This window comes from Saimiri boliviensis, chromosome 4 (assembly GCF_048565385.1).
Source record: "Saimiri boliviensis isolate mSaiBol1 chromosome 4, mSaiBol1.pri, whole genome shotgun sequence".
NCBI lineage: Eukaryota > Metazoa > Chordata > Mammalia > Primates > Cebidae > Saimiri > Saimiri boliviensis.
In genome coordinates this window covers 149,011,907-149,021,672 of record NC_133452.1, presented here as the reverse complement: position 1 = coordinate 149,021,672, position 9,766 = coordinate 149,011,907, and the positions used below count along the sequence as shown (strand labels likewise).

General features: G+C 47.0%; 1 pseudogene; it reads right to left on the bottom strand.

The window, feature by feature from the left end:
* Positions 1-246: 246 nt before the first annotated feature.
* Positions 247-2,166, bottom strand: LOC101042470 (TRIO and F-actin-binding protein-like; annotated as a pseudogene).
* Positions 2,167-9,766: the final 7,600 nt, after the last annotated feature.

The window sequence follows — 9,766 nt, the reverse complement described above, 5'->3', positions numbered from 1 at the left end:
ATAAAGTGTTTTGGAAAAAAAAAATCTGTATAAAAATCTCTTCATATATAAAATCCTGAAGAAGGTGCAAGGTAAGACCCAGTGCAAGGGGCAGGCTCAGATGTGCGGAGTGTGTGTGTGTGTGTGTGTGTGTGTGTGTGTGTGTGTGTGGTGGGTGCAAGTGTACATGTGGCCCACAGATGGTAAGGAGAAACTTGGCTTTGGACTTCCATCCAGCAAGGGAGGAGGGCGGCTGGTCCTCCAGGCTGGAGGGTCTGCAGCTGGGCTGGACCTCTACTCAGCCAAGCTGCTGTGCATGGAGTCTTTCTCTTGCAGAGCGGCCATGGCAAGGCCCAGGTGCTCCTTCAGCTGCTTGATCTCCGGTTCTGACTACATCTTGACATGGCTCAGCTCCATATAGACGTCCTGGTACTTTCCCGAGGTGAAGCACTTATCCTTCTGCATCACCTGGAGCTCGTCCTGGGGGCACTGCACCTCCTTCTTCAGGTACCGGAGTTCATTCTCTTTTACACAAAGCAGCACCTCCAGCTCGCAGGGGCTCCACTTGTTGCTGTGCCCGCAGCCATTGCCCATGCCCTGTGAGGTGATGAAGCTGCGCAGCCGGTCTATCTCCTCTGCCAGGTGGGCATGCAGCTCCTGGTTGTGGTGCAGCAGCTCCTGGCCCTCCTGCTGGCAGCGGCACAAGGTGTGCCAGCACTCATCAGCATGCTGCATCAGCGCCCCAATCTCCAGGCACTTCTGTGAGTACTGCTCCAATAGCACCTGCAGCTCCCGCTTCAGTACCTCCACATCTGACTGGTGTTGCTTCCAGAGGCCATCGGGCCCTGCTGGAGCCTCCATATCTTGCTCAGCTCTTGGCTCAGCTCTTCCTGGTGGGCCTTCTTCATTGCTTCAGTGGCTGAGGCCGTGGCTGCTGTCTCCTCAACCAGAAGCCACTTCTTCTCCTGCTGTGGCTGCTGCAGCTCCCACTTGTGGTGCTGCTACAGCTCTTCCATCACCTGCTGGTGCGAGGACTCCATCTCTGCCAGGCTGCGCTCACGTGCCTCCTATGAGATGTAGCTCAGGGGAATATGGCCACCCTCCGGGGATCTTGGTGCACTCTGAGGAGCCTCCTCTTGGACACGCCATGCCTCCAGCTGAGCCCGAAGAGCCCAAACCTCCTTCTCCAGTGCCTCGTGGCTGTCACTTTGGGGTCCCTGGCTCTCTCCGTGGCTTTGGTTGAGCAGGGCAGTGAGTAGCACCCACTTATTCTCCCACAAAGGCAGCTTATCCAGGTCCTGCCACTTCTTCTCAATCTCCTCACTGAGCTGGCTCTGCTGGTCCTCAGTCAGGGGGCAGCACGGACTGCAGTCCTCAGTCACCCAGGGCCCAGCACAGCCTCTCAGCAGCAGGCACCTCTGGGGCCCTGAACTACTTGCATCCCTCCTTGGAGTGCTGGGCCAGGTCCTGCTCCAGCTTCTCCTGCTTGGCCAGGCAGTCAGGAGCAAGGGCGGGCCAGGGTGCAGGCCCACTGCAGGAAGGCCTGGGTCAGTGGGGAGAGTTCCATGTAGTCCAGGGCCTGCCGCTGCCCATCCGCCTTCTGAGGGCCACCCTGTTGATGACCTAGGGCCCGCCCACTGCTCCCCTGCCTTCAGGGGGCCCTTCTAGGTGCCATAGCTGTGCAGCACATTCTCCTTATTACAGTCCAAGAGCTTGGTGACATCTGGGGCTGAAGTTGGATGCATGGTCTTTCTCAAAGCCTTAATCCAGTTCTGCCAGATGCCTGAGGTCATGGCCGACAAGGGATAGACAACATCCTTGGTGTGTATCCGGAAGCCATAGCAGTTGTGCTGCACTGCGTACTCAGTGACATTTGTGCAGGAACGCAGGCCCATCTCACCATCCAGCTCATCTGCCTCCTTGGCAGTGGAGTGTCTGTAATATTTGAGGCTTGAATCTGTTAGCACAAACCAATGCTTCTTCCACTGCCAAGTAGAGGTGGTGGTGAGCCAGGGGGAGGGAGGCTCTCCAGGCTCATCCAAGATTGACATCCACCCCTTCTTGAAGTTGAGCAGATGGGGCGTCATGGCAGCACCCCAAGATAGCGGGAGGAGGAGGCAGGAAGGTGCATGTGGCTCTTGGGCCGTGCTCCAAGGTGCGGGAATGCCACTGCCACCGCCCCTTGGCCGCCTGCCACCATACCTTCAGCCCTTCCCTTCCCCAGTGCGTAACTCCTCACTTCTTAAGTATGGCCTGTATATGGTGACTTCCTTCTAAAGAGCACAGTGTGAAAAGTGGGGAATGGAGGGAGTAACTTCTCAGTGGGGAAACTAGACAAACAGTACCGGACAGCCACGTGACCAATGTCAACATCAACAGTGATAAGTCATGCTACTAGCATGTGCCCTTGATATGATGGAATGAAAATGCCACTTTACCTCTGTAATCTTCCTCACAAAACACACAGAATCCCAGGCTAATCATGAGAAAAACATCAGATGAATTCTAATTGAGGGGCATTGTACAAAATACCTGAGCAATACATCTCAAAATTGTCAGAGCTGTCAAAACAAGGGATGTCTGAGAAACTCACAGTCTAGGGGAGCCTAAAGAGACACGATGACTAAATGTTATATATACTGGATGGGATCCTAGAAAATAAAAGGAAATTATGTAACAACTAAGGACATCTGAATGAAGTATGGACTTTGGTTCATAACAAGGCATCCATATCGGGATATTAGTTGCAACAAAGGTACCATGCTAATGTAAGATGTTAATGATATGGTTTGGCTCTGTGTGCCCACCAAATCTCATGTTGAAATATCACCCCCAGCGTTGGAGATGGGGCCTGCTGAGAGGTGATTTGGTCATGGAGACGGATCCCTCATGCCTTACTGCTATCATGCTGCACCTCACGGTGAGGGGCGTGTCCTCAAAAACAATAATTTACTGTTGGAATTGGAATTCGGAATTGGATAATGAGTGAGTTCTCATGAGATCTGGTTGTTTAAAAGTGTGTGGCACCTCCCCCCAACTCTCTCTCTTGCTCCCACTCTGGCCATGTGAGATGCCTGCTTCTACTGCACCATCCACCATGATTACAACCTTCCTGAGGCCTCCCCAAAAGCTGAGCAGATGCTAGCACCCAGTTTCTTTGTAAAGCCTGAAGAACTGTGAGCCAATTAAACCTGTTCCCTTTTTGTTTTTTGTTTTTTGTTTTTTGGTTTTTTGAGACAAAGTCTCACTCTATCACTCAGGCTGGAGTGCAGTGGCATGATCTCGGCTCACTGCAGCCTCCGCCTCCTGGGTTCAAGCAATTCGCTGCCTCAGCCTCTCGAGAAGTTGGGATTATAGGTGCCAGCCACCACACCTGGCTAATATTTCTGTATTTTTAGTAGAGACGGGGTTTCACCATCTTGGCCAGGCTTATCTTGAGCTCCTGACTTTGTAATCCACCACCTCAGCCTCCCGAAGTGCTGAGATTACAAGCATCAGCCTCCACACGCAGCCAAATCTGTTTTCTTTATAAATTATCCAGCCTCAGGTGTAAATAACAATGCAAGAATGGCCTAATACAGTTAATAATCAAGGAAACCGGGTGCCAGGCATTTGTGAACTCTGTACTGTCATCCTAATTTTTTTGTAAATCTAAAAACTGTTCTAAAAAATAACATTTAGGTTGGATGCAGTGGCTCACACTTGTAATCCCAGCACTTTGGGAGGCCAAAGCAGATGGATCACCTGAAGTCAGGAGTTTGCGTTCAGCCTGCCCAATATGGTGAAACCCCATGTCTACTAAAAATACAAAAAATTAGCTGGGCATGGTGGCAGGTTCCTGTAATCCCAGCTACTTGGGAGGCTGAGGCAGAAGGATCACTTGAACCCAGGATGACGAGGTTGTAGTGAACCGAGACTGCACCATGGCACTCCAGCCTGGGCAACAAGAGTGAAACTCTGGCTCAAAAATAGACAAATAATTAAATAAAAATAACATTTAAACAATACTATTTAGTGATTAAAAAAAAAGGCAATCCTGTCATTTGCAATAACATAGATGGAAGAGGAGGACATTATGTGAGGCGAAATAAGCCACACACAGAAAGACTTATTTCTTGTGCTCTCACTCATTTGTGGGAGCTAAAAATGAAAACAATCGGACTCATGGAGATAGAGGATAGAATGACGGTTAGCAGAGGTTGGAAAGCAAAGCAAATGGGCAGGGATGAAGTGGGGATGGATCATGGGTGCAAAAATATAGTTTGATAGAATGAATAGATGTAGTATTTGGTAGCACAAGAGGGTGACTACCATCAACAATTTTACTGTTGGAATTGGAATTAGGAATTGGAATATTCCTAACACAAAGAAATGATAAATACTGGCGGTGGTAGATACCTCAGTTTTCCCGACTGAATCATTATACATTGTATACTTGTATCAAAAAAATTACACATAAACATATGCACCTATTATGTACCCATAATAAAAAAAAATTTAAATTAAGTTTATTTAAAGTGAAAAACAGGCCGGGCATGGTGGCTTATGCCTGTCATCCTAACATTTTGGGAGGCCAAGGTAGGTGGATCACTTGAGGTCGGGAGTTCAAGACCAGCCTGACCAACATGGAGAACTCTCATCTTTACTAAAAACACAAAATTAGTGGGGTGTGGTAATGCATGCCTATAAGCCCAGCCACTCCAGAGGCTGAGGTAGGAGAATCGCTTGAACCTGGGAGGCAGAGGTTGCGGTGAGCTGAGATTGCGCCACACTGCACTCTGCCACGGCCCGGGCAACAAGAGCGAAACTCCATCTCAAAAATAATAAACAAATAAAGTGAAAAACACATTCCACTTTTCTAGGTCTTATCTTTGTCAGCAGAATTCCAAGAACAAAGAAACTATAGAACAGAGGCTTTCACTAGAAGGGCAAAAATGTCCTCCTCTCCACATCTAAAGCCTGCTAGGTCCTGCTTCAACACATGTTTACAGGCATTTTCTTGTATAGGATATTGACCAAACTGGTGCATTGATCCAAATCTAGCCACAAGAAACCCAATGGGATAAAGATCCTACATTGATATTTTGGAATCCAGCAAATACAATCAGAGCTGATGAGTAATCCATAGCCCTTGTCGAAAACATTCTAGGGTTTAGCTGACTCTGAGATTTAACAGTGTAAAGAGGTCACTGTCGGGCAGCAGCTCATGGAGCACACAGGAGCACAGCCAGACAAGATGTGGCCCTGGTCACAGGCACTCCCAGTGAGCCACACTGGGTGTTTCTGGGGTGGTGCTGTGGTTTTGAGTCAAGATCTCACTCTGTCAACTGGCCTGGAGTGCAGTGGTGTGATCATAGCTCACTGCAGCCTCGAACTCTTGACCTCAAATGATCCTTCCACCTCAGCCTCCCGAAGTGCTGGAGTTACAGGCATGAGCAGGCATGCTGAGCCATCACTCTGGTCTTCATCGTCCTTCCTGGTCTGCTGCTACTCTACCTTTATGCCCCAATAACGCCCATTTTGTGTGTGGGTGCTCACCTCAACAGCCTTCCCAGGCTGACAGCCTTTACTGCCAAACTAAAGGACACTGATAATTACATACTCAAGAGAATAGCTAACATTATTGAGTGCTTATTTTATGCCAGGCACTATGCTAAATACTTCTTATATATGATCTGATTTTATCCTCTGTCAAAGGATGTTTCAGTGCCCGAAATCAAAAGCTGAAATTATTGCTAAAGAAGAGAGTGATGCTTATGAGCTACAGGGTCTCTGAGCAAATGAGAGATGCATTTATACAAGCATTGAGTTCAGGGACTGGTGCACTTTCAGAAACTGAGGTGTTAGGGATGAGTTGATATTTAGCTCTGGGAGTGCAGTTATTTAAGTGAGGCAGTTGTTGATTGGCTGACCTTCAAAAATATTGTCATTCCCTGAGACTATTGTTAGTGGGCTGTTTATAGGAAGTGTGGGCCATCACTGATTATCTTCCTAGTTACTGTAGTGAGTTGTCATTGCTCCATATTTATGGGTTTAAATCAGACTAGGCGAGGTGGCTCACACCTGTAATCCCAAGCACTTTGGGAGGCTGAGGCAGGCAAATCATCTGTGGTCAGGCGTTCAAGACAAGCTTGGCCAATGTGGTGAGACCCTGTCTCTACTAAAAACACAAAAATTAGCTGGGAATTGTGGTATGTGCTTGTAATCCCAGCTACTCTCGAGGCTGAGGCCGGAGAATTACTTGAACCTGGGAGGTGGAGGTCGTACTGAGCTGAAATCGCACCACTGAACTCCAGCCTGGGCAACAGAGCAAGACTACTCATAAATAAAAAGATATGGATTTAAACTTATATTTGGTAATCGCTTGCTGCTGAAGCCAAAGAATGAGTGGTTTTTTTCCTTTGGAGTAGAGTACCCTTTACTCTCACATCACAGAATACTATCGTGTGGTTACTGTTATTATCTCCAACCAAAGACTTAGAGAGACCAAGTTTGAAAGAAGGTTAAGTAACTTGTTCAAGTCATATGATTGCAGGATGGGGGCTTAAACCCTTCTCTCTCTGTATCCACGATTCTTGTTCTTAAGAGCTAAGCTATACTGGGGTGAGGATAAGATGGCAGCAGTATTGCTCTACCCTGCACTCATCATGCCTTGAGTATATGAGATAAGATATTAGTAACCTGGAATATACTCAGAAAACAATGAGGATGAGCAAATGAAAAAAATAGTCTTGTTCGATGTATTAATTAGAGTTCTCCAGAGAAAGAGACCTAGAGGAGATGTATAGGTGACATATAGGCAAAATAGAAATAGAAATAGGCATAGACGTAGATGTACATATAGAGAGACATTTAGTTTAAGGAACTGGCTTACAAAGTCATTGAAACTGGCAAGTTAGAAATATGCAGGGCAGGCCAGAAAGCTGGAAATTCCAGCGAGTCATCGATTCAGTGTTGGGTCCAAATTCTGGAGGGAAGTAGGCTGGAAATGGGGGCAAGTTTTCTATGTTGCTCTCTGAGAATTCCTCCTTCTCCGGGAAACCTCAGTCTTTACTCTTAATAAGGTCTTCAGCTGAGTGGCTTGGACAAGCCCCATCCACGTTATGGAGGATAACTTGCTTTACTTGGAATCAGCAAAATTGAAATAGTATAATTTAAGATTAGACAAGATTATGCATATAAAAAGCTAAACACATTCCACATGGAGAAGAAAGAGGATTAATAATATCCAAGGCCAATATATTTAAGACTTTATCTCTACTCCTCAGTATGATAAATTGACCATAATAATCTGTAACTCTTATTCCACCCAGTTATTCAGTGGTTGACATTTTTCTACCCGCTGTGCTACTGATGGAAAATACTCACGACTGTCAGCTGTGGCCATAAGTCCCTAAAGATTCAATTCTCTGATGAGGTCAGCTTGCCCTGAGTCTGTGAAATATTATACCAGACATCTGCTGAATTTGAAGAGCGTACGAAGCAGAGACAGAATAATAAAAATTATCACTGACCTTTATCAGTTGTGCTAATGCCAGGAAAATCATTTCAAGGTGATTTCTCAGGTATCGGTAAAAATGGTAGCTCACTGATAACACCTTTCACTCCAACTTGAATATCTAGAGTATTCCTTGGACTATAAATATAAAAATTTTTCTCAAAAATATAAATATGTCTATTTTAAATAATCCAGCAAAGACTGGACAAATAAAATTTGAATTCCCACAGTTACTTCTTACTTTTTAAATGTTAACCAAGAGGATTTCTAAATTTAGTAAGAAATCCATTCTAAAATGTAGACATGGAGTCAAGGATACATTTTCCTTTTTTTTTTTGAGACACAGTTTCGCTCTTGTTGCCCAGGCTGCCGGGGAGGTTGAGGGTAGGGGGTGGGGGGGAAGGTTGAGGGTAGGGGGTGGGGGGGAAGGTGGGGGGGAAGGTTGAGGGTAGGGGGTTGGGGGGCCAGGGTTAAGGGGGTGGGAGGTACGTTGAGGGTGAGGGTTGAGGGAGATTTAGGGTAGGGGGTTGGGGTGGGAGGGAGGTTAAGGGTAGGGGGTGGGGAGTGGGGGTGGGAAGGAGGTTGAGGGTGGGGGGCTGGGGAGTGGGAGGGAGTTTGAGGGTGGGGGGTGGGAGGTAGGTTTAGGATGGGGGTGTGGGAGGGAGGTTGGGGGGACAGGAGGGAGAATGGCGAAGGATGGGTTTGGGGGAGTAGGGAGGGTGGGGAAGTGTGGGGTTGGGGACAGGGGTAGTTTTTCCTGGGGCCCCCAAGGGTGCAGGCTGGACAGACGCCCAGGTCCTGCACCTAGGAGGGTCCTGCACCTAGGAGGTTCCTATGCCTAGGAGGGTCCTATGCCTAGGAGGGCAGCTGTAGCTGTACCGGTAAGGCAGATCCTGCCTGCTCCCGGCCCTGCCCCAAGAGCATAGGGAGGCTCGGTTCCACAGCTGCAGCTTGGGAGGCTGTAGCCCCGCCCAGGAGGGTGGGGCTCCTTCCTGCTTCCTAGAGCAGGAGACCTGGGTCTGCACTTAGGGTTTGGGCGGCTGCAGCAGCTGGGGCAGCTCCTACCCCAACTCAGAAGTTGCCGTTAACTAAGATGGGGAAGGCTGAGGAAGAAGCAGCTTGGGGGAATGAAGGAAGAAGAAGAAAAGCTTGGGAGCTCAGTTTTGAACAGACAAATTCAAACTGTAAGATTCCTAAGTGAAATGTTGAGTAGGCAGTTGGATATATAAGTTTAGAGTTAGGGACAGAGGCACAGACTTAGAGATGCAAAGTCCACACTCATTAACACATTTTAAAACTTGGCATTTGTAGATTGTCAAACGCTGTTCAAATGCAAAGCTTCATCACCTAGCAATTGCTCATGAACATAACACAGCTGTAAACATTGGCCCACTTAAATTCTCTGATTAGAACACTAAAGATCTTCTTTGAAAGGTACTTTCAGCAGGCTGGGAGCAGTGGTTCACACCTGTAATCCCAGCACTTTGGGAGTCTGGGGCGGGTGGATCACCTGAGGTTGGGAGTTCGAGACTAGCCTGACCAACATGGAGAAACTCTGTCTCTATTAAAAATACAAAATTAGCCGGGCATGGTGGCATATGTCTGTAATCCCAGCTACACAGGAGGCTGAGGCAGGAGAATCGCTTGAACCTGGGAGGCGGAGGTTGTGGTGAGCCAAGATGGTGCCATTGCACTCCAGCCTGAACAAGAGTGAAGCTGTCTCAAAAAAAAAAAAAAAGCGAGGTGGCTCACGCCTGTAATCCCAGCACTTTGGGAGGCCTAGATGGGTGGATCACCTGAGGTCAGGAGTTCGAGACCAGCCTGGCCAACGTGGTGACACCCCATCTCTGTTTTTTAAAAAAAAAAAAAAAAAAAAAAGGAGAAAGAAAGATACTTTTAGCAGAACACTTTTTTTGTTTTTCAGAAAAGTGAGGCATATGCAAGTCTTTCAAGTTTTTCCTGTTGTACTTTTTAACTATTTTATTGCAAATTTTAAATACAAATAAATTTGCTCTGAAATTCTTGATTTATTATAGACTTAAGAAATACTATCAATTGGAAGTTCTAAGAAGGCCACATAATTATATCTTCTTTGAGAATGTTTATCTTCCCAGAAATTGAAAAGCTCAAATGTGAAATGCACAGTCTTAAAGAAGCATGCAGCTGCCAGGTCAGCCTAGTCCTGATAATAGTCGTTACCAAAGGATATTCTGCCAATCTTTGACAAGAGACATGCTGGTAGTCTTAAAATATACACAAAATTAAACACCCCACCTTGGAAGGAGAATT